This window comes from Staurois parvus, unplaced genomic scaffold (assembly GCF_062004578.1).
Source record: "Staurois parvus isolate SC_StPar_1 unplaced genomic scaffold, SC_StPar_1.0 ptg000415l, whole genome shotgun sequence".
In the NCBI taxonomy this organism is placed as follows: Eukaryota; Metazoa; Chordata; class Amphibia; order Anura; family Ranidae; genus Staurois; species Staurois parvus.
In genome coordinates this window covers 2,628,002-2,652,226 of record NW_028318211.1, presented here as the reverse complement: position 1 = coordinate 2,652,226, position 24,225 = coordinate 2,628,002, and the positions used below count along the sequence as shown (strand labels likewise).

Below are 24,225 nucleotides of genomic sequence, written 5' to 3'. Positions count from 1 at the left end.
CGTTGCAAAAAAACCTGTGAAAAGAGATTCACAAAAAAAAGCAGTTACATGAAGGACAAATGCGATATTCAAATAGTCATCAAAGATATGCTTTATTGGCAAAGTTGCACATAGAAGACAATCGATTCAAGACTGCAAGTAGCCGTCACCTCAATAAAGGGCAATACACAACCTTAAAACAAAAAAATAATAAAAAAGAGACACCATGGCAGACCACAAGTGGTGTTTAGCAATGATATTTGATTTATGGTTTATAAGTAGCAGATGTATATCTACAGTATGTCCTTATGGTCATCTTTTGATATTACTCACCATGCCTGATATATATTATAGTTGGTTAATTCTTGCTCCTTAGCATTGTCTAATAGGCTCCTATTTCCAGCAATCTTGGAGTTTCACATGTACATATGATTGATGTACAGCCTGCTGCATATGTTTTAATCTCATACATATTTCCCCACTGTGGTGGTGTTCCCCGATGTGCCTCTGCTATTGACGCAAAAGACCTGTGAGTCATTGCCCTTATAGCATAGCATCACTTGTTGCCTGCTATGATGTCTCTTTTTTATTATTTTTTTATTTTAAGGTTGTCTTGTGTATTGCCCTTTGTTGAGGTGATGGCTACTTGCAGTCTTGACTCAATTGTCTTCTATGTGCAACTTTGCTAATAAAGCATATCTTTGATGACTATTTGAGTATTGCATTTGTCCTTCATGTAACAGCTTTTCTTTGTGAATCTCTTATCACGGGCTTTTTTGCTGCAGGTTTTTTGGTTACTGGGCAAACTCTGTACTTCAGGTGATACTTATTATTTTTCAGGCCTCTATCCTTACGCTAATATAATTTGCAATCTTGTTACCTTATTAGGATAGGAATTAATCTTTCATTGTATGGATGTAATATAATAATGCTATTTTTGTGTATTGCAGGTTTACATCTATTGGTAATATTCTCTGGAAGAAATTATTGCTGTTCATGAAACTCAGTGAGAGGCAACAACTTTGGGTCCAAAGAGTGGTGCAATCATCAAAAATATTAGTATATAAAATAAAGCTGATATGCAATTCTGTCTGGATCTGGAGGTATTGCAGTATTGCAATAGCCTGTAAAATAATTTTTTTGTAGCATATGTAGATACATATACTATACCTTAAAAGTCCCATTTAACCTCCCTAGGGGTCTGATTATTTCAGATTTTTGGTGCTGAAAGAGGTACCATTAGTTTGCATGGAAATATATAGTTTTTTTATTGTAGGCCTGTCATTTTTAGGAATAACTCACTGAAATCTGTCTGAACAAGAGTCTAGCAAACATTCCGGATATGATAAAACTTGAACACGAAATCATAAATTATAATTTAATAAATAATCATAAAAAATAATAATATAATAATAATAAATTTTATTCAATAATATAATCAAACCAAAAACACTGAAATTTGAAATATAGTGCCAAGTTCGCACATCACTGGGCAAAATCGCAAAATCGTTTTCAAGTCTGATGATGAATTTCCCCACAAATCATTATCACTCAATTCTGCAAGTGGTTCTAATTTACTATCGCTGTTCTCTAGCTGGTCTAAAACTGCTTTTGACATAAAGGGACGCTTTTTGGATGCCATACACTTTTCTAAGTTTCCAGGCAGAAAGAACAGTCAAAATGCACACAGGGCACAGGACAAAGCAGTAGGGACAAAATGTATGTGAAATGCTTTGAAACAGCAATGTTTTACTATGTAAGAATCGTTTTTAAAAAAATGCCATTTTTTTTAAATTTCAAATTTGCCCCTGGTTCCGGTGCCCGTACATCCCGACATCACAGGGAACGGAACACGGAAGCCGGATGCCGGCATCGGCCGGAGGAGATGGCCGGGGACGCTGCAGGGGACACATCGCGGGAGCGAAGGACAAGGTAAGCTCTGTAGGGACTCCCTATGCAGTGCCGCATGGTAAGCCCGAGTGTAGCTCGGGGTTACCGCTTTTGGTACTGAAACTCTACCCCGAGCTACACTCGGGAATACCGCCAGGAAGGTTAAGATTGCTTGTTTTAGTCCTCATGCACACTTGACGATTTTACAGCGGCTGTTTTTGGCTTTTGATGTTTTTTTCTACAGCTAGTAAACCCCCCAGCATGTTATCCTATGTGTCCATACACACATAGACTGTAATCAAGGTTTTTTGGCAGGGACGTTTTTTGTCTGGAAAAAAAACTCAGAACTAGTGGGTTTCTAGAGGAGTTTTTTAGCTGTAAAAATGCTCTAATGCTGAAAAACACGGCAAAACGCGGTAAAATGTGGTACAAGGCCGCAAACCGGCGTTTTTGGACATTTTTTTTGACCAGAAAATTTTTTTTTGTTTTGTAAAAGAAACGCTAAAAAACTAAAAAAACCACAAGTGCAGAAAAAGGTGGGAAAACGGCGCAAATCGTGTCAAAACGCTAATGCAAAAATGCTAAAAAAAGATAAAAAACTCAAGTTTTTAACGTGACTTTAGACAGCTAACGTTATCAGCGTTAGCAAAACATCCAGTGCGGGGGGCGGACTGACAACTCATGGGGCCCCCGGGCAATAGGGAATCATGGGGCCCCTGTGTCCGTGCCCAAATTCAAAAAAGCCTATGAAAAAGGTACCAGGGGCATCTCATGGGGCCCCCTATTGACTCCGGGCGCTCGGGCAGTGCCCGAGTTTCCAAATGGTCAGTCCGCCCCTGATCTAGTGTGCATGAGGGTTTAAAATATTATCTCACTTGGGATGTTGGTATCTACAGACCTGTTAGTACAGGTGGTCTAATTTGCTTATTTGTGGTTACCATTGCATTAACTTGTCTAACAAGCACAAAGTGGATTTAGAGGTTTGGGCATTCTTTTTTGGAATCCTCTAACAGCAGATCATTTTGAATGCTGGCCATAATGTCAACCTTGACATTGGCCACTATACAGAAGCTCCGGGTAATATGAGCTATGGTATTTACCGCCAAGGAAGTTTCCATCATATCAAGGTAGACTCTGGGCACCCTGTTTTTGTATGTACTACTGAACCTAGTAGTGGCTTTACCCCCAGGTGTGTGAATCACAGTACAAAGCATACTGTATTTATCCATGGCATTTTTTGGGTAGCTGAAGAAAGGAGAATTGGAAGGAAAATTGGCCATATAACCTTTCTTAAATGTGAATTGTATGCACTACAAGGTCAAAACACAGATTAGTTTGGTTGGGAAGTAGTGAATATGAAGTTCGGGGTCAAGCCAGTGACAGTTTGTAAGGTTTATTGTGTGCATCACTTTCAGGAGGTGAGGGGGTTAAAAAAGGCCACTTTTTAAGAGAATAAGAATAAGAGGAATAAGAGAAAAAAGGGAAAGCACCCACTAAGTGCTGTATTAAAGGCAAACTTAATTCTAACTTTTTTCAGGAATGCAGATGGTTTGGCCCTTTATGTCACTTTTTCAGGAATGCAGATGGTTTGGCACTTTATGTCACTTTTTCAGGAATGCAGATGGTTTGGCACTTTATGTCACTTTTTCAGGAATGCAGATGGTTTGGCCCTATCATGATATCAGTTTGTAGTCCTTTTCAAAGGGTGCTTAGAGCATACTGGCAAAGGTACTCGAGATGGGGGTTTTGTGCTGATGTGGTGAGAAGAATAAAGAGATGTGTGTTCAGTTTCTTTCAGATTTATGTTTGCTCTCATTTACTGTAGTTTACATTCAGACTTTTAGGCAAGGCAGGTCCTAATTGTAAGGCAGATAAGAATAGTTTTATTTTTTGGGGGGGTTGTGTTTCGTATTTTCTAGCCGCTTTGCAAGCACTGGTGTGAATCTTATTCAACTCATATGTTCATTCAGGAGCAATCTAGGCCTATACAAGAAAACAAGGGAGGTAGGTAAATATTCTATGGGTCAATGTGGTAGTACGTTGAATTGTAATGTGAGGTATGTTGTGGAGTCTGGTGCTACTCCACTTTCAATACAGATATTCCAAAGTGGACAGGGCTTCACATATATTAGGCAGCACAGTGGCTAAATGTTTAGCACTTTCATCTGGTAGCACTAGGGTCACTGGTTCAAATCCCAACCAAGGCACCACCTGCCTGGAGTTTGCATGTTTTCCCTGTGCCTGTGTGTGTTTCCTCCCATACTCCAAGGAAATGCTGGTAGGTTAATTGACTCCTGCATAAATTGGCCCTAGTATGTGTATGTATGAATCTGAGTTAGGGACCTTAGATTGTATGCTCCTTGAGGGTTAGGGACTGAGGTGAATGTACAATATGTAAAGTGCTGTGTAAATTGACAATGCCTGTAAGTACCTGTAATAATAATAAATATTAGTTCTACGTGGAGGGTAATAATATAGCAACTTGTCCCATGAGGGAACAGGTATGTGAAATAAACTTTAACCAGCTGTAGATGAAATTTCCTGAAATGTAAGAGCATGGTCTGATCTTGTGACCAGAAAAAAAATTGCAGTACACTTGCTCTGTGTATAGGGTGGACAAGGCTTGAAATAAAGTTAACAGAGAGGCAGAAAGATATTTTGTCGGGAATAGGGAATTAGTTGTTAGGCATTTAGAACTGGTAGAGCAGGACCTTCAATTTTGGAAAGATGACGGGGTCCATGCTAATACAGTGGGAACTGACATATTGTTCTTGAAATTGAAGGAAGGTAGCCAATAAGCCCTTTGGGTAAGGAGGAACTTGCATGTGTAAAGTGTCTTTCATGCTTACTTGGCAGGCTTGGGGTTTTGGCACTTACTTGTCGATGTGAAGCCCCCCTCTGGTGTTTAGTAATTGTCATGGTCTGCTATGGGCTTAGTTATTATTATTATTATTATTATACAGGATTTATATAGCGCCAACAGTTTGCTCAGCACTTTACAATATAAAGGGAGACAATACAGCAACAATACAGTTCAATACAAGAGGGATAGGAGGGCCCTGCTCCTTGGAGCTTACAATCAAAGCGTTCCCAAGGGACTTTCGGTAAAGAGGTCCTCAGTGATATGCAGCTGAAGATGGAGTTTAGGAAATGGTGAATTAAACATATGGTGGTCAAAGACCCTCTAACTGCTTATGTTACTGTGAACTAATTGGCTTATAGATTGGTAAAATTTGATTTGCTATGTTATTTTCATTTATGTTGCTGTTAATTAGAAATGAATTATGTTATATTCAGTGGCTGCTGTGGCTATTTAAAATCCAATGTCCCACAGTCCAGTGTTTTTACTGTGGCAGTTGTTAGTGAATAATAAATAACCAATTATTGACAATTTTTTCAGTGAAGTCTTCTCTCTGCTGTGTGAATGCTGCAGGAAATAATACACGCCCTTTTTAGCATAATGAAGGCACCTCTTGCTCCTCTTTGGTGAATATATATGATCAGAGAAAAGACAATGACACATTTCTGGGGCAAACACGCCACTCATTATTTCACTATGAATCTTTGCCACTATGCTGCTGTTGCTATTTGTTTAACAGGTGCTTTTCAGTATACGTTATGTTAAATTGCATGAAATGTTACTTTTTGTTTCCTTCATTCTTATTTACTGTCTTCAAACAGGCATCTGCAGAGCAGAAAATGTTACACAGTCAAAGGAAGCAAAGAATGCAGAAACGGGGCAGCAGATCACAATAGACTGTAAATATGAAACAGCAGACAGCTCTCCCTATGTTTTCTGGTATGTTCAGTACCCTGGGAAGAGTCCCCTGTACATCCTAAAAAGCCTAGGACGAACAGAAGAACTAATGGAAAATAAATTTACAGCAAGGCATTACCTGAATAAGAAGATCTTCCCCCTGACTGTGTCTAATGTCAATGTGACAGACAGTGGTGTGTATTTCTGTGCTCTGACAGCCGCCACAGTGCTTCATAATAATGTGCAGTTATGTCATAAACTCAGTCAGTGGAAACAATAAGGAAAGTTAAAAAACGTAATGTGTTTACATTACTTCTTGACCCACTTCCAGGTGCAGTCATTATATAGTATACCATCCAGCAATAGCAGACTTTTTTTTACTTACGTAAAATGTTGTTTTAAGCTCATTGTAGGACATAGGATAATAGTAAACCTTGGACATATGGTTATACTGCTGCCTACAGGAAGTTTGGACACTAGCAAACAAAAGATACTTAGCCAGCCCCTGTATAAATCTACGTCCAACCATCATGCTTGAGTTTTATAAGCATGAAATGCATAAGGCCTAATTATCCAAAGGGATGGGTCCTGTGACTCTTAATATTCTTCAAGAAAATAATTTTATGGTAAATACAAATATCCTGTTTTCTTCATCATTCATTAAGGGCCACAAGATTGTAGTAAATCTTGGACATGTGCTACATCTATAAGCAGTCCAAACGAGGGGTGAGCATAACAACTGAATGATCCAAGTGATGAGGAAAAGAACAGGAAAAGGAATCAATTACTGAACTAGGGAAAATAAATTACACTAACAATGTAAGATGGTGAACAAGGATAAAAAAGGCCTAAGCCTAATATACCTAAACATGGCAAGGAAATGTAGCATAGACAAATAAAGTATATTCCTAAAAAAAAACCAAAAAACCTAATAACAGTTGGAAGTCATAAGGAATACATGTTCAGCTTTTTCCTGTAAGGAATAGGAGATCCACATATTGAAGAAGCTGTATGAGAAGAAAGCAGAGCCCTCTGATTGAGGTGTAAAAAAGAGGACCTGTAACCCTAAACTCTGTAGGAGAATATGGTAAAGTGATGAATAACAACTATACTGAAAAGAAATGTTTTAGCCATATTATATGCTGCCAGACTGAGTATTATACATACAACCCCAATTCCAAAAAAGTAAAATCTACATAAAAACAGAATGCAATGATTTCCAAATCTCCTAAACCCATATTTTATTCACAATAAACAATAGAAAATATATCAAATATCTAAACTGAGAAAATTGTCCATTTGAAGAATAAAATAAGGTAATTATACAATGGATGGCAGCAAATGGATGTCTCAAAAAAGTTGGGACAGAACCATGTTTTCCATAGTGTAGCATCCCTTCTTCTTTTAACAACACTCTGTAAACGTCTGGGACATGAGAAGACCAGCTGCCGGAGTTTTGGGAGAGGAATGTTGTCCGATTCTTGCCTAAAATAGGATTCTAACTGCTCAACAGTTCTGGGTCGTATTTTGTGTTTCAAGATGTGCCAAATATTTTCAGTTGGTGAAAGGTCTGAACTACAGGCAGGCCAGTTAAAGTGGAAGTAAAGTCCACCTTAGAACTTGTACCTACAGGTAAACCTATAATAAAGCTTACTTGTAGGTACAGTGAACATCTCCTAAACTTGCACTGTTTAGGAGATATTCACATAATAGTAGTACAATATCACCTGCTTTGGTAAACTCATAAAAGTACTCATTCCTTTCCTACCACAATTGTCGTCTTTGTTGTTCCATGCCATGATTCCATTGCTCCAATACTGTGATTGATTGAGTCATTCTTTTATATTAAACATTGCAAAATATAAAACATGCAAACTTTCCTCATTCAACTTCATGCCTAGATAGGACCTTCTTTTTTGGTAAAGAGGATAACTCGGCATGGGCAAAAACACAAAATGTAAATTAATTTTACTTGTTACAATCAAATAATTTATATATATTAAAGTGGTTCTAAAAGCAGAATGCTTTTTTTACTTTAATGCATTCTCTACATTAAGGTAAAATCCATTCTGCATGCAGCTCCCCCCAGACCCCCTTATACTTACCTGAGCCCAATCTTGATCCACTCTCTCACTCCTCATTGGCTCAGAGACAGCAGAGAAAGCCATTGACCCCTGATGCTGTTAATTACAGCCAGTGAGGGGGGAGTGGGGGGCGCGTTGTGTGTCAATAGACACACAAAGTTGGCTCAAAATCGAGCACACATGAGTGCCCCCATAGCAAGCCACTCGGGAGGGGGGAGCAGATAGGAGTGCCAGTGGGATTCTAGAAGAGGAGGCTCGGGGCTGCGAACCATTGTACAAAGCAGGTAAGTATAAATGTTATTTTAACATCTTGGGGTAATCAAGGGGTTAAGCGTGTGCCTAATACATTTTAATGTGTGTTATATGTTCTCCTTTTTGCTAAAAAATCTGTTTGTTCCTTCTCCCTGCTTTGCAGAGAGAAGACACACACAGATCATTCCCTCTTTACAGAGCCCTGTGTGTTTGTCAACACAGGGCTCTGGGCTGTGATTGGACACAGCGCACTGCTGAATAGCAAAAATGCCCTAGTCATGAAGGGGGTAAAACCTTCTGGAGCTCAAGTGGTTAAAGAAAAAAAAATTAGGTTTAGAATCACTTAAATATAGTGCAAGTAGTATCTTTTAAAATACAGTTAAAATACAGTTGCTTGTTAGTCTATGGCAAAGCACACAGATGACACCTTTACCAAGTCACCGCAGCAGAGGACCAGGCAACACCACTCCAGTTCTCACAGGTGAGCTGGTATGAGCAAGCTTACATCTCCTTGATACGAGAATAACAGCCCATATTCCCACTATGTTGAGCTGCAGTCTTTGAGGAACTTGTAAGGCACACCTTTTGTATGGCGCACTGGGCAATAGTAAAAAAAAAAAAAAACTTAAAAAAATAGGCAGATTTTGGTCAGATTACTAGGTGAAATACTGAGTAACTTTTGGATGCTCAGATCTAGTAGTCTTTATGCCAGAGGGCACTTGCCTGTGGAGCGCAAGTCTTTTTTTAAAATTACAAACCAGGGAATGACATCTGATCATTTTACTGCACCATGTCATTTGCACTAAGTTTACAAACTGGTAAACCCCACGGCTGCAAACAAGCCACTACAAGCTCCTCCCAATCAGAATATAATGCCCTTTGTCTGAACAGCAACTTTCTCAAAGCATAGTCAGAATGAAGCTTGGCTTGTATCTGGAACTCTGTATCATTCTGGCAGGTGGGTGATTTAAGCTCAGGCACACAGCAATGTCATGTAGCTTCATGGTTTAATAGCATGAGCATAGAGAAATAGTGAATAACAATATAAGTTTTTATACTTGTTAAAGTTTTTTCTCTTTTTTTTCAGCCCAAATAATACAATGTCAAAAGGACTCTGTAACGCAGATACCTGAAATAGTGTCATATGAAGGACAGTCTATATCTCTTTCTTGTACATATGAAACATCAGGCAATCCCTATATGTCCTGGTATAGACAGAGGCCTGGAAGTTATTTGGAATATATTGCCAAGGTCGACTATGCTGGCATTAAACACGTAAATGAAAAATATGAAAGCAGAATGTTAGTAACACTTAATAAAGAAAATTCTGCAGTTCCTCTCAATCTGACCGAGCTTCATATAGAAGATTCTTCAGTCTATTTCTGTGCACTGAGTCCCACACAGGTGCTGTTACCATCATTGTTCATGCAATAACTGTTCCAGCACAAGACTAAAGGAGTTAATTTCACCTTTACTATATTCTTGTCAAATACTTAGTCAAGTTCAGAGAGGACATTCTAGACACCAAAACTGGTGTATATTAACCCTTAATATTTACCCGACGTATCACATACAAAACACCATTACAAACAATTGGAAAAAAAATATGTGGATATTCTCTAATCCTGTATTTCAGTGTTGGTACGTAATAAATGATACTTACGGTAGCAGTTTACACATTAGTATTAGTCTTTTGGTTATGGATATACTGTATATACAGCAATTATCATCAAAATGTTTGGTGCAATTCTAAACAGTTAAAGTCTTATGGCCAAGATACATTTTAAGCAGCTTATTGATAATCAAAGTCTGGTTTCTAAAAACAGGATGCATGTTGTCCAGTGACTCTATAGGCAATTGATTAAAATGACAGCTAGTCAACTAGTGTTATCGGAAGGAAAGCTCAGCAATGGCAACCTATACATTACTTTTGCTCTTTGAGCATTTTCAAAATTTGGTATTTACCCCTTACTTACCTAAACTCTTTTTTTACTAGCATTTTATTTAACATTTTTTATCTTCAATCAAGATGCCCTGTACACCATAGATATTTTTTCTATCCAGTGACTTATTTCAAGACTTCAAGAACACTGCTTAAAGAAGTTCTAAGGGCTTATTTTTTCTTTAATGTGAGAGTAAACCCACTTTTGTATCTTTTACCTACAGGTAAGCTTACAATAAAGCTTACCTGTAGGTAAAACGAATATCTCCTAAACGTGCCCTGTTTAGGAGATATTCACTCTTTTTGTCTGCTGGTGCATGCACTGTGAAGGAACGGCATACTTGTGCCATTCCTTCAGAGCACTGTGCCGTGTCCTGAGACTCCCATGCGCGGGAGTGACGTCAGTGCAGATCGGCCAGTCCGGTGGCCAGGACTCGCAAACCTAGACGGAAGACTGGGTGATGATGGAAGCCTCTGCAGCGGGGACACCGCACCACTTGAGGGGTAAGTCCTGCATAATGTGCTAGTATACGATGCACATGACATTACCTTTCAGGGGATTTTTTTTATCTCCAGCTGCAGTTTGCTACCACTTTAAAATAATAAACCCATCATGCTTACCTGCTCTTTTGTAAAGAGCAGCCCTGATCCTCCTCCTCTTGGGTCCCCCGCTGATGCTTCTGACCCCTCCCCTCTGCCGAGTGCCCCAAGAGCAAGCTATTTGCTTTGGGGGCACTCATGCATGCTCTCTCCCAAACTGGCTCTGTGTGTCTATGAGACACACAGAGCATGGCTCAGTTCCACCCCCTGCTCCCTCCTCACTGAATAGCTTCCACTGTTGTCTCTCAGACAATGAGGAGAGAGAGACCCCAGAGAGCCACTGCTCACATGTACATCACTGGATCGAGATCGGGCCCAGGTAAGAATTGGGGAGGGGCTGCAGGGGGAGCTGCACACTGAAGGTTTTTTAACTTTATGTATAGAATGCATGAAAGTAAAAAACCTTCAACCTTTAGAACCACTTTAAAGCAGAGCTCCAGCCACAATATAAAAAGATAAAAGTCAGCAGCTACAAAAACTGTAGCTGCTAACTTTTAAAAAACAGACACTTACCTGTCCCTCGATCCAGCAGTGTCCTCACCACAGCTGGTTTCACCGGCCGTCTTCTGTCCTTGATGCCGGCATCTTCAGTGTGGGCACCCGGCTGTGACAGCTTGCAGCTTCACAGCTGGGTGCCCATTGCACATGCACGAGTAGCTCTGTGCTTTCTGAATGGTCCCATAGTTTTCTGGGATCTCTCACATATCCAAGAAGACTACGGGGAGGGAGGGGGGAGGACAAGTTCTGCTTTCGATCGCCTAGGCGATCGCAGCGGAAGTGAGAGCAGGTACCTGTCAACATTGGGTACCCGCTCCCTTGCCCCAGTCCCCAAAGGTGCCAATCCTTAATGGAAAGCGGGGGACGAGGCCTTAAAGCATAACTTTTTGGCTGGAGCTCCGCTTTAATATAGTCTCTAAATAGCAGATATCTAGATTTGCATATCCTCAAGAACAGCTTTGAAGGTTGTACCCAGACAACAACTGCGAACTCAACTTTAACCAGATTTTCATAAAAACGTTGTACACACTTCTTGTGCAGCTTTGTTGTACTGTTGTGCTTCATTGAAGTCTAATGAAGTTTGATTTTGTATCACAAAGACTTCAGTTCTTCAGCCAGGGCACATCTTCAATGAACCTCCTCACTTTAATCTTTTTGTTCAAAGGTAAGTCATACATTATTATACATTAAGTTTGTCCTTCATGATAGCTATGACTAATTAATGATAGGAAGCAAGGAAGTTATTTGTTAACAATAGAATACTAGGGGAGCCAGCATTTTTCCAAAAAAAACCAAACATTTTTATTTCAACTTTTATAAATAAACCATTAGATTTTTTATTGGTTTTCCTTCACTATTATCTTTAAAATGTTCAGCATTTTCAACATGTATGTTGCTTTCTTAAATGTATATTGTTCATCATTGAATTTTTTGAGGTTTAATTTTTTTTCAGTACTGATTATATGCCAGAGCCAGGTTTTTCAGAGGCATCAAATAAGCGTAAATGAAGGAGAACCAGTCCTTATATCATGCCACCAGAATGCTACTAGCATGGATATCATGTTCTGGTACAAGAAAACCACGGATGGAACATTAGAAAATCTTGGAAGTGGATTTGATGATACAAAGATTGCTGGGACCTTTATTATGTCAGTAAATTCTGAAGAACGATCCACCAGCCTAAAGAAGAGCCGTGCAGCACCAGAAGACACTGCTGTGTACTACTGTGCAGTTAGGGACACAGTGCTATCACCTGAAACAACCTCAACACAAAAACTCTGCAATCTGTCAAAGTCACAGGCATGAGCTCTATGACAAAGATTGATGTGTAAATTGGGGGACGTTATTATGTTAAGAATATACAATGGGATAGAATTCAAAGGAATGTGTGTAAAATAAGAAACACTGATCATCACTACTGCATTTCGCTGAACTATAAATCTAAGGGCACACGGGAACACACACAAAAACTACCAACAGAACATTCATTGAACTTGAAGAATGGAAGCTTTTAGGCACTTATGTGAATGAAGGAGAGAAGTTCCCAGTTCCTTGCCCCTTCTTACATTTACAAATCATGAACTTTCACTGCTAAAGCAATCATGTATAGAGTCAAATTTAATAGGGCTTCACTGAAATCTCATAGGAAAATACATGTAAGTAAAAATATTCAGGAAATGCTAAGTGAAAGACAAAGCTGTGATTTGTCTGTTATTCGCTGTCCCAGATGCGCATATAAAGTTTTTTATTTAGTAAAATATTTTACTAAAAAAATCCAGCTTGTTTTTGTTTTACTTTTTTGTCTATTTTTAGTTATTATTTATGATGGTGCCTGTATCTGACAGTTGAACTAATAAACTGAAGCTGGCAGTATTCATCTGCAGGCTAAAGGCTGTCATTTTTGACAATGGAGCCTACATCCCGCATGTTATCTATATGTCAGAGCTGACATAATGATCATGTAGCACTACCCCATTAGGGATTGCTGATGAATTTGGGTCTGCCTATAGTCCTGCACGGCCAATCATTCAGCATTTCTCACACAAGCATGCACTCCAAGTCAGAAATCAGTCCTTGAGCATTGTTTTTTTTATTTATTGAGTGGATTAGAACTTGGATAGGATAAGGGGGTATAGGATTCATAAGGGAACTGACATCTGAGGAAAACCTCCTGAACTATTCACAAGCTTCTTTTCTCTGATACAGTCTCTGTAGGAGTGCTAGCCAGCAGCTCCTAGTTGTACCACCCCAGACCCTAGATGAACTCCTCTTCACCCAGCAATCTGCAAACATCTTCCTGAGCAGTGGATCTGTCCCGTTAAATGAGGTGAACAGTCACTAGTAGGGTGCTAATCTGGTTTCCCACCATAGAGCTCCTTCCCCTATCTGCCCAGGGGGTGCAGGTGTACTCACTCAGATCCTCTCCTGTACTGCTTGTGGGATGGCTGCTGCTACCAGGCCTATTAGCTGGGCTGCTCCTTCTTTGCCATACAGGTGGTTCTAACTCAGAGGGGCCAGTGAGTCCAAAGATTTCCTTCTCTCCAGCTCCAGGCTCTCAGATAGCCCCCATCCCAATAGGCCTCCTGGCAACCTTCTCCTCCAGCCTCACATTTTTCTGTTCCACACTCTTCTCTCCACCACCTGACCTTCTGCTACTGAGCAGGCTCTTACACTTTTAAGGGAGTCTCAGTCCCTTGCCAAGCCTTCTCTTGGGGATTGGCTGAGGTCCCTCAAGAGTGCAGCTAACCACTCCTCAGTCCATCCACTGCCTCCAAGGCCCTCCTCCAAAAGCCTCAGAGCAGGAGGAAATTCCAGAGGGGCTGGCCTGCAGAGTCTCTCAGTCCTGACCAGAATTTGACCTCTCTGGCTATCTCACCTGAGCTGCTAACTAGCTCCTGACTAACCATTAGGATCTAGCTCCCACTAGCTAAACTAAAAGGGTGCTACAATCAGATAATTGGGAACCACTATGATTGATTCCCAATTGTCAGTGGCAACCCTGACTGATTAAGAGCTAAGTGTTAATTGCTAGCATTTATAGGGGAGATCATTCATTAACATGTCCTCATTCTGCCAGGGAATGTTAATATACAGATTGTGGGAAGAAAGGGGTTAAGGTTTTGTGAATATTTTCTTCTTTCTCAAAAAAAAGTATGGTTGAAAACTTAAGCCTTCTGCGCCAAGGAAAACTTTTTAGAAAACTGAAAAAAAACCCTCTATATTGATTTGTTAGCTATACGTTGAAAATAGAAATAGAAATAAATAACAATCATTTACATGTTCTGATGTTTGCAGTCAGTCAGATTAAATTACCATTAATCCCATTATTTTAATATAAACAAAGTAAAATATTGGTCCCACAACTGTTCTATATTTACTATATAGAATCTGCTTCTAATCATTAAGATAATTGTATCGTTAATAAGTTTAGTTAAATTATTTTTTTCTTCTGACCAATATTCCAAGGGAATTTCTTACCGAGAATATAACACAAGGGATAATATAAATATGAGATCATTATACAGAATAATGCTTGCCTATATCACCAATGCACAAATCCCATCAGTCTCTATCTCACTGATCTGTATGTCTCTTTACACAGTACATGGTGTCTTTCTTTAATATACCTGTATTCATTTCTTTTATTGTTCCATCCCATGCATTAACAGCTAGACAGCTTTTCCCATCTTGAAGAAATATTACTATTTTAACCACTTGTCATCCTGAGGCCAGGCCCCTTTTTGCTATTCGGCGCTGCACTATTTCAACTGGTAATTGCGCGGTCATGCAATGCTGCATCCAAACAAAATTTATATCCTTTTTCTCACACAAATAGAGCTTTCTTTCAGTGGTATTTGATCACCTGTGTGCTTTTTATTTTTTGTGCTATAAACAAAAAAAGACCAAACTTTTTGAAGAAAAACAATATTTTTTACTTTCGCCTATAAAAAATATATAGTAAACTCAAGTTAGTCATAAATTTAGGCCAAAATGTATTATGCTACATGTTTTTGCTACAAAATCCCAATAAGTGTATATTGATTGCTTTGTGTGAACGTTATAGCATCTACAAACTATGGTATAGATACTGCAATTTACGCCATTTTTTTGCTATACAGCGCTGCACTAGTTTAACTGACAATTGCGCTGTCATGCAATACAGTACATAAATTAATTGTATGTCCTTTTTTTCCACACAAATAGAGCTTTCTTTTGGTGGTATTTGATCACCTGTGTGCTTTTTATTTTTGGTGCTATAAACAAAAACAGGTTTGAAACAAAACAATATTTTCTAATTTCTGTCATAAAAAATATCCAAAAAACTCAAATTTTGTCATACATTTTGGCCAAAATGTATTCTGCTCCATGTTTTTGGTTAAAAAAATCCCAATAAGTGTATATTGATTGCTTTGTGTGAAAGTTATAGCTATGGTATAGATAATGGAATTTACACAGCATTTACTTTCTGACTGTCCATCATATTTCTTGAGGTGCTAAAATACCAGGACAGTAATAACACCCCCAAATTACCCTTTTTTGGAAAGTAGACACCATAAGCTATCTGCTGAGAGGCATATTGAGTCCATGGAAGATTTATTTTTTTCCACAGGCTTTTGGAAAATGACAAAAACATTTTTTTTTACACAAAGTTGTCATTTAAATTATATATTTCTCACACAAGCCATGGGTATATGTGGAATTACACCCCAAAATACATTCTGCTACCTCTACCGAGTATGGTGATACTACATGTGTGAGACTTTGTGGGATCCTAGCCACATACAGAAGCCTGAAATCCAATGACCACTTGAGGCACGGTGAGTATTCTGCAGATCTAATTTTTTCCCACAAGGTTTTGAAATATAAAAAAAGAAAAGAAGAAATATATTTTTGTTTTCTTTATTCATATTCCAAAAACTTGTGGCAACGAATGAGATCTGCAAAATACTCACCGTGCTTCTTATCAAATTCCTTGGGGTGTCTACTTTTCAAACAGAGGTCATTTGGGAGGGGAGGGGTGCTTTTCTGGCATTTCAGGGCCTCCAAAATTGTGATAGGTAGTCAGGAAGTGTAATGAGGAAATAAAGCCCTTTAAAAGCCTGAAGGTGCTTTTTGGATTTTGGGGTCCTGTACTTGGCTAGACTGCCAAAACGTCTCTCACATATGGTATCCCCATACTCGGGAGAAGTATCAGAATGTATTTTGGGGTGTAATTCCACATATTCCATGGCATGTGTGAGCAAAAAATCATTTAAGTGACAATTTTATGTAAAAAAAATATATATTTTTTGTCATTTTCAAAAAACTTGTGATAAAAAAATAAATTCTTCTATTGACTCAACATGTCTCTCAGCAAATAGTTTGTGGTGTCTACTTTCCAAAAAGTGGTCATTTTGGGGGTTGGGGGCAATTTATGCCCAGCATTAGAAGCTTATGCCACACATTGCTAGGAAATTATTTTGAACCCCCAAACATTATATATTTATTTAAAGCAGACACCCTAGTGAATAAAATGGTGGGTTCTGCAATTTTTTATCTCACATAGTGCTTAAGCAGCGATTTTTCAAATGCAAATGTTTTTTTAAAAAATATTATTATTTTTTTTTTATTATTATTCAGTATTTATAAAGCGCCAATAGTTCGCTCAGCGCTGTACATTACAAAGGGGGACAGAACATGTGACAGAACAATACCAATACAATGCAAAACATGAGGGGATCGAGGGCCCTGCTCTTTCAAGCTTACAATCTAGGAGGGAGGGGATGGTGGCACAGGAGGAGATAGCTGTGGGGGATGGAGTGGTAGGAAGAGTGGAGGAGGTCGGCAAGTTAGCAGGGGGCGGGGTAGGCTTCCCTGAAGAGATGGGTTTTCAGGGTGCGCCTAAAGGAGAGGAGAGTAGGTGATAATCTGATGGGTTGGGGCAGGGAGTTCCAGAGGATGGGTGACACCCTGGAGAAGTCCTGGAGGCGGGCATGGGAGGAGGAGACCAGGGAACTAGAGAGAAGGAGGTCTTGTGAGGAGCGGAGTGTGCGTGCTGGGCGGTACTTGGATATTAGGTCAGTGATGTAGTTCGGGGCAGTATGGTGGACAGCTTTGTACGTCAGTGTTAGGATTTTGAATTTGATCCGTTGCGCAATCGGAAGCCAGTGGAGGGATTGGCAGAGGGGGGTGGCGGAAACGGAGCGGTTGGAAAGGTGAATGAGTCTGGCAGCCGTATTCAGGATGGACTGAAGCGGGGATAGCCAGCGGCGAGGCAGGCCAGTGAGGAGGGAGTTGCAGTAGTCGAGTCGCGATATGATGAGGGAGTGGATGAGCTGTTTAGTGGTTTCTGGAGTTAGGAACGTGCGGATTTTGGCGATGTTGCGGAGGTGGAGTCTGCATGAGTTTGTTAAAGAGTGGACTTGGGGCTGGAAGGATAGGTTGGAGTCCAAAATGACACCAAGTACTCTGGCCTGCGGGGCGGGTTTGATGGTGGCGTTGTTGGACATGATGGAGAAGTCAATGGGGGGTGGTGTCCGGGCTGGAGGGAAGACAAGAAACTCGGTTTTGGAGAGGTTCAGTTTAAGGAAGTGGAGCGACATCCAGTCTGATATGTCGCTCAACAGGTGTGTGATTTGGGCGGAGACCGAGGGGGTGAGGTGGGGGGTTGAGAGATAGATTTGTGTGTCGTCGGCATAGAGGTGGTAGTTGAAGCCGTGAGAGTGTATGAGTTGGCCAAGGGAGGAGGTGTAGATGGAGAAGAGAAGGGGCCCGAGGACAGAGCCTTGGGGGACCCCAACAGAGAGGGGGAGTGAGAGGGAGGTGGTGGCATTATAGGTAACGCTGAAAGAGCGTTGTGACAGGTAGGATGAGAGCCAGGAGAGAGCAGAATCTCTGAGGCCGAGGGAGTGTAGTTTTTTGAGGAGGAGGGGGTGGTCGACTGTGTCAAAGGCCGCAGAGAGGTCAAGGAGTAGGAGCACTGAATAGTGGCCATTAGCTTTGGCGGTTAGCAGGTCGTTGGAGAGTTTGAGTAAGGCAGTTTCGGTGGAGTGTAGGGGACGGAAGCCGGACTGTAGGGGATCGAGGAGGTTGTTGTCGTTGAGGTGAGAGCATAGGCGGGCGTAGACTAGGCGCTCGAGGAGTTTAGATGTAAATGGGAGCAGGGAGATGGGTCTGAGGTTGTTCGGGTCATTGGGGTCCAGGGAGGGCTTTTTAAGTATGGGGGTGATGTGTGCATGTTTCAGAGGGGAAGGGAAAGTGCCGGAGGAGAGGGAGAGATTGAAGATGTGGGTGAGGGAGCGTAGGATGGAGGGGGAGGGAGGTTGTAGGAGTTGTGTGGGGATAGGGTCAAGGGGGCAGGTGGTGAGGCGGGCATCAGAGAGGATCTTGGAGACTTCTTCGATGGTAGTAAGGTCAAAGGTGCGGAGTGTTGGGGGAGCTTCAGTATGAGGAATGTAGGGTGGGGTGGGAGAGGAGGTCAGGGCAGTGGTGGGGCCGTGGGAGAGGGGTGTAGAGGGGGTAGCTGAGTGAGGGGGAAGGGGGTTGGAGGGAGTTTGAGCAGCGACGAAGTCCCTGTGGGTTATGTCGAGGGGGAGGGGGGATGAGGGGGTAGCTGTGTGAGAGGGGACGGGTTGAGAAGGCGTGTGAGTTGCGGCAATGTCCTTGCGAATTGTGTCAATCTTGTTTTTGAAGTGATTGGCAATCTCAAGGGCAGTGAGTGAGGTGCTGGGTGGAGGTGGGGGTGGCGAGAGTAGAGAGTTGAAGGTGGAGAAGAGTCGGCGAGGATTGGAGGAGAGGGCCTTGATGAGGGTCAGGAAGTAGGCTTGTTTGGCAGTATGGAGGAAGGAGGTGTAGGTGTGGAAGGCAGATTTGTATCGGGTGAAGGCTTGTTGGGATTTGGTTTTGCGCCATAGTCGCTCCAGGGCACGACTGTGTCGTTTGAGGGTTTTGGTGTGATCAGTCTGCCAGGGCTGGAGCGGTCGGGGTCTGATGTTGCGTGTGGTTAAAGGCGCTAGTGAGTCCAGGGCTGTTGACAGCGCATTGTTGTAGGCGGTCATAGCCAAGTCGGGGCAGGACAGGGGGAGGATGCTGTCATGGAGTTGATCAACTGCGGAGTGGAGGGAGGCAGGGTTAAGGTTGCGGAGGTTACGGCTGGTAGTAGTGTGACATTTGGAGGGGTAGGCGTTGGAGGATGAGGAGATAGAGAAGGTGATCAGGTTGTGGTCAGAGAGAGGGAAGGGGGTGTTAGTGAGGTTGTGGGGAGCGCAGCGGTTGGAGAAGACAAGATCAAGGATATTACCGTCGGAGTGGGTGGTGGATTGTATGCACTTTTTTTACTTTTAATGCACAAAAACACAATATATTGGCCAATTATTTGGTAGAATATAAAAGATGATGGTATGCCGAGTAAATAGATACCAAACATGACATTCTTTAAAACTGCACATGCCCCGTGCAATGGCGACAAACTGCATACATTTTTAATATCCATAGGCAATGCTTTAGAGGCCTTTACAAGCTACCATTTTAGATTTACAGAGGAGGTCTAGTGCTAGAATTACTGCCCTTGATCTGATGTTTGCGGTGATACCTCACATGCATGGTGCAACCTCTGTTTACATACTGGCGCAGGGTTAAAGCTCGCGCACGCAGGTGCATGCGTGCAGGTTTGAGGGTGCTTTTTTTTGTTATTTTGATTTTTTAAATTATTTTTACACTGTCCCTTTCATTTTTTTTATCACTTTTAATGCTATCACAGGGAATGCAAATATCCCCTATAACTTAAATGGGCATTGTCATATATTCTTTTTTGAGAAATCTGGGGTCTATCAGACTCTAGATATCTCCTCTGCCCTTACATTATCTAATCTCACCAAGATAGGTGTGATCAGATGCTTTCCCAATTTACAAATGGCGCTGCTTATATTCTGTGAAACTGAAGTGATGAAATGCTCATAGCTTCCAAATGTTAGACTATAGAGATGATTGGCACCATTACAGTCTCCAATCAGCTCTATGGTCAGCTGGCAGAAACACCGGCTGCATTCTCAGGTTCCCCCGATGGCACAAGACTGCCCGAGAAGGCAGTGGAAGGCAGTGTGGGAGGGGGGAATAGTCTCCTGCTGCTTGTTAAAGCAATCCTTCAGCTAATTAGCCACTAGGATTGCTTTTCCATGAAAGCCAATCGCCGGCTGAAAAAAACCATACCAGGATGATGCCTGCAGCTGCAGTACTTGGTGGCAAATCCCTTGTTGGCAATCACAGAGGTCAGACATTTACTGTAGTTGGCCACACCAGGTTTGCACACATCTCAGGAGGGATTTAGGCCCACTCATCTTGGCAGATCCTCTCCAAGTCATTAAGGTTTGGTGGCTGACATTTGGCAACTCAAACTTTCAGCTCCCTCCACAGAATTTCAATCGGATTACGGTCTGGAGACTGACTAGGCCACTCCAGGACCTTAATGTGCTTCTTCTTGAGCCACTCCTTTGTTGCCTTGGCCGTGTGTTTTGGGTCATTGTCATGCTGGAACACCCATCCATGACCCATTTTCAAAGCCCTGGCTAAGGGAAGAAGGTTCTCACCCAAGATTTGACGGTACATTCACCAGTCCATTGTCCCTTTGATGTGGTGCAGTTGTCCCAAAGCAGAATGTTTCCACCACCATGTTTGACAGTTGTGATGGTATTCTTGGGGTCACAGGCAGCATTCCTCCTCCTCCAAACAAGGCAAGTTGAGATGATGTCAAAGAGCTGATTTTGGTCTCATCTGACCACAACACTTTCAACCAGTCTTCCTCTGCATCATTCAGATGTTCAGTGGCAAACATCAGACGGGCCTGGACATGTGCTTTCTTAAGCAGAGGAACCTTGCGGGCACTTCAGGATTTCAATCCTTGTCAGCGCAGTGTGTTACCAATTGTTTTCTTGGTGACTGTGGTCCCAGCTGCCTGGAGATCATTGACAAGATCCTCATGTGTAGTTCTGGGATGACTCTTCACTGTTCTCATGATCATTGACACTCCACGAGATGAGATCTTGCATGGTGCACCTGATCTAGGGAGACTGACAGTTGTTTTGTGTTTCTTCCATTTGCGAATGATTGCACCAACTGTTGTCACCTTCTCACCAAGCTGCTTGGCAATAGTTTTGTAGCCCATTCCAGCCTTGTGTAGGTCTACAATCTTGTCCCTGACATCCTTGGACAGCTCTTTGGTCTTTGCAATGGTGAAGAGTTTGGAATCCGATTGTTTGATTGCTCCTGTGGACAGGTGTCTTTTATATACGTAACAAAATGAGATTAGCAGCACTCCCTTTAAGAGACTGCTTCTAATCTCAGCTTGTTACCTGTATGAAAGACACCTGGTAGCCAGAAATCCTGCTGAATGATAGGGGATCAAATACTTTTTTCCCTCATGAACATGCAAATCAGTGCATAATTTGTTAGACATGCATTTCTTTTGAATTCTTTGTTGCTGTTCTGTTTCTCAGTGTTACAATACACCTACCATTTGACTTTTAGACTGATCATTTCTTTGTGAGTGAGCAAACATTCAAAACCAGCAGGGGATCAATTACTTATTTCTTTCACTGTAATTGTAGGAAAAGGGATCCCGTTCTTTTTGCATTGCTTACTTTGTATGAAATCCCTTGTGTTCCTGCCAGTCCCCCTGCTTTCCAATTAAAAACTGGCTACACTACACATGCAATCACAACATGGTCAGTTCTCTGGCTGTGTTGAGAACTTAACCTGCTCTCTTCAAGTGACCAAACTTGTCCTAATACGCCTCCCTGCACAGCCATTCGCTGGGAAGACCAGTGTACTGCTGCTTCTCCTTCACCAGATTTCTGAGCTCCCACTGCTGCTGAGAACAGAGAGTATGTGATCCCTTATAAAAAAAATGGTTTGTCTTTCATTTCTATTTTAAGCTGAATGGGTTGTTTTACAAGGTGAGGGTTCACATATAATTTAATTTTCCAAAGTTATCTAACAGTGAGTCAATAATGTGTTTAAAGGAAATCAATATTTCTAAATGTACTGATATACTCTGAACCAGTGAAAATTATACATATAAGGTACATTGCATACAGTCAAACAACACTCTGCAAAACTAGTAAAATTTAGGGGGCTGATTTTTAATGGAGTAGACAATTCATATAGCTCATTAACTAATTTGTAAACTTCAAATACGCTTCAAAACATATGAACTTCCCTTGTACTGAGAACTGTTTTGAACACTTTATTCTGTCAGTAAATCAGCCAGTGTTATATATTGATTTTGAGGTGTATTTTTACATATACAGGCAAAGTGCAACTGCCCATTGAAAAACCATTGAAAAGGCTAAGTGCAACTGCCCATTGAAAAACATTAACATTATATTTTAATATACACCACTTAAGGAGCAAAGATATTCTAATTGTTTGCTATGGGTTTCTGTTCCATGTTTCTTTTTTCTTTATTAGGTTTAGTAATTATATTTGATGAAGTGTAAATGGTAGTTTTATGCAGTGGAGAAAACTGTCCAGTAAAAACACAAATTTGGAAAAATCTGAGCAAAAAACATGGAAGGAGTTAAAAACTGTTATAGTATTGTAATAAACTAATACTAGACACATACAAATAATAGAACTAATTTCCAAATGTTCTGTTATATGAACATTGAAAAAGTTTATGTTTATGGCATGTTGTCATGACCGACTTCTTTATTTTTCAGAATTTCAGCATTTCCCGTTAGCCTGAGAAGAGAATATGGATCTTCAAAATCAAAGTTTGGTAACAGAGTTCACCCTAAGTGGTCTCTCTCATTCACATGGAGCTCAGGTCATTTTCTTTGTTTTGTTTCTGGCTCTGTATTTGATGACCTTATCAGGGAACCTTCTCATCATGACAGCAGTCCATGCTGATCTACGTCTGCGTTCACCTATGTATTTTTTTCTCAGCAACTTGTCTTTTTTGGACATGTGTTACTCAACGGTTACCATCCCAAAGATGCTGGTTAATGTCTTCTCAAATCAAAAGACTATCTCCTTTAACCAGTGCATATTGCAATTATTCTTCCTTCATTTATTTGGTGGCACAGAATGCTTCCTTCTGACTGCCATGGCATATGACCGCTATGTGGCTATCTGTAATCCACTAAGGTATCACATTGTCATGAATACCAAATTTTGCCGTCGGTTGGTGGCATGTACTTGGCTAGCAGGCTTCTTGCATTCCTTTACCCAGGCTTTTCTCACCTACCAGCTGCCATTCTGTGGTCCAAACAAGATTAACCACTTCTTCTGTGATGTCCACCCACTAGCTGTACTTGCCTGTTCTGACACATTCTTTATTGATATATTTATAATAGCAAACAGTGGGATGATTTCACTTAGTTGCTTTGTGGTGTTGGTGTTCTCCTACCTTGGGATCATAACCACAATCTTAAAGATCCCTTCTTCAGAAGGGAGACGTAAAGCGTTCTCTACATGTGCAGCCCATCTCCTGGTTATTACATTCTTCTTTGGACCATGTGTATTCATCTACTTGAGACCACCAGTGAACTATGCAGCAGACAAGTTGGTGTCTGTGCTGTATACAGTACTGACGCCTCTACTAAATCCTATTATCTACACACTAAGAAACCAGGAGGTCAAAAATGCTATTAGGAAACCTTTTAGAAACAAGCTTTCCCCAAAATAGGCAAAGCAAACAGACATTACATTTGTCATAAACCACTGAAATATAGTGGGTTTACATTATTTGGATTAAAAAAAAATGCAACTGCAGTTTCTTAATGTTCATCCTCCCACTTCCTAGTGCTCCCCCTCCTCCAGCAGCCTCCTTGTGCATTTGTTTTCTTTATTTCATAGTTACTTTTTCCAAAAGTATTTAGGCCAGTTACATGATGGGCAGCATGGGGCAACACAAGGGGTGAGGAGGAGGTGAGTATTGCAGCCAAAGCTGCTAATTTTCTTTACCTCAATGGAGACTAAAAAAAGTACCCCAGAGTTGGGCTGTAATGAACAAACGTATGTTTTGCAATATATACATAAGTCTCTCTCTTCCCCTATTGCAAGAAAATACTACTTAATATGGGTTTCTTCAGCAAAAGTACAGAATGTGCAGTAATCCAGGTGTCTCAGGCGAGAGGGGCACCGCCACTTGGGTTACCACATGTCCAGGTTTTCGCTGGGACTATCCCGAGACTTGATTTGAAAATTGATGTCCGGGCAAATCTGTTCTGAATCCAGAAGTCCAGTGC

General features: G+C 41.1%; 1 long non-coding RNA gene and 1 pseudogene across 1 annotated transcript; both read left to right on the top strand.

The window, feature by feature from the left end:
- Positions 1-8,855: 8,855 nt before the first annotated feature.
- Positions 8,856-9,637, top strand: LOC149454857 (uncharacterized). The gene is made up of 2 exons (XR_016314163.1): positions 8,856-8,920; positions 9,050-9,637. It is a non-coding gene; the product is annotated as an uncharacterized LOC149454857 (long non-coding RNA).
- A 13,093-nt stretch (positions 9,638-22,730) lies between these two features.
- Positions 22,731-23,758, top strand: LOC149454856 (olfactory receptor 4E2-like; annotated as a pseudogene).
- Positions 23,759-24,225: the final 467 nt, after the last annotated feature.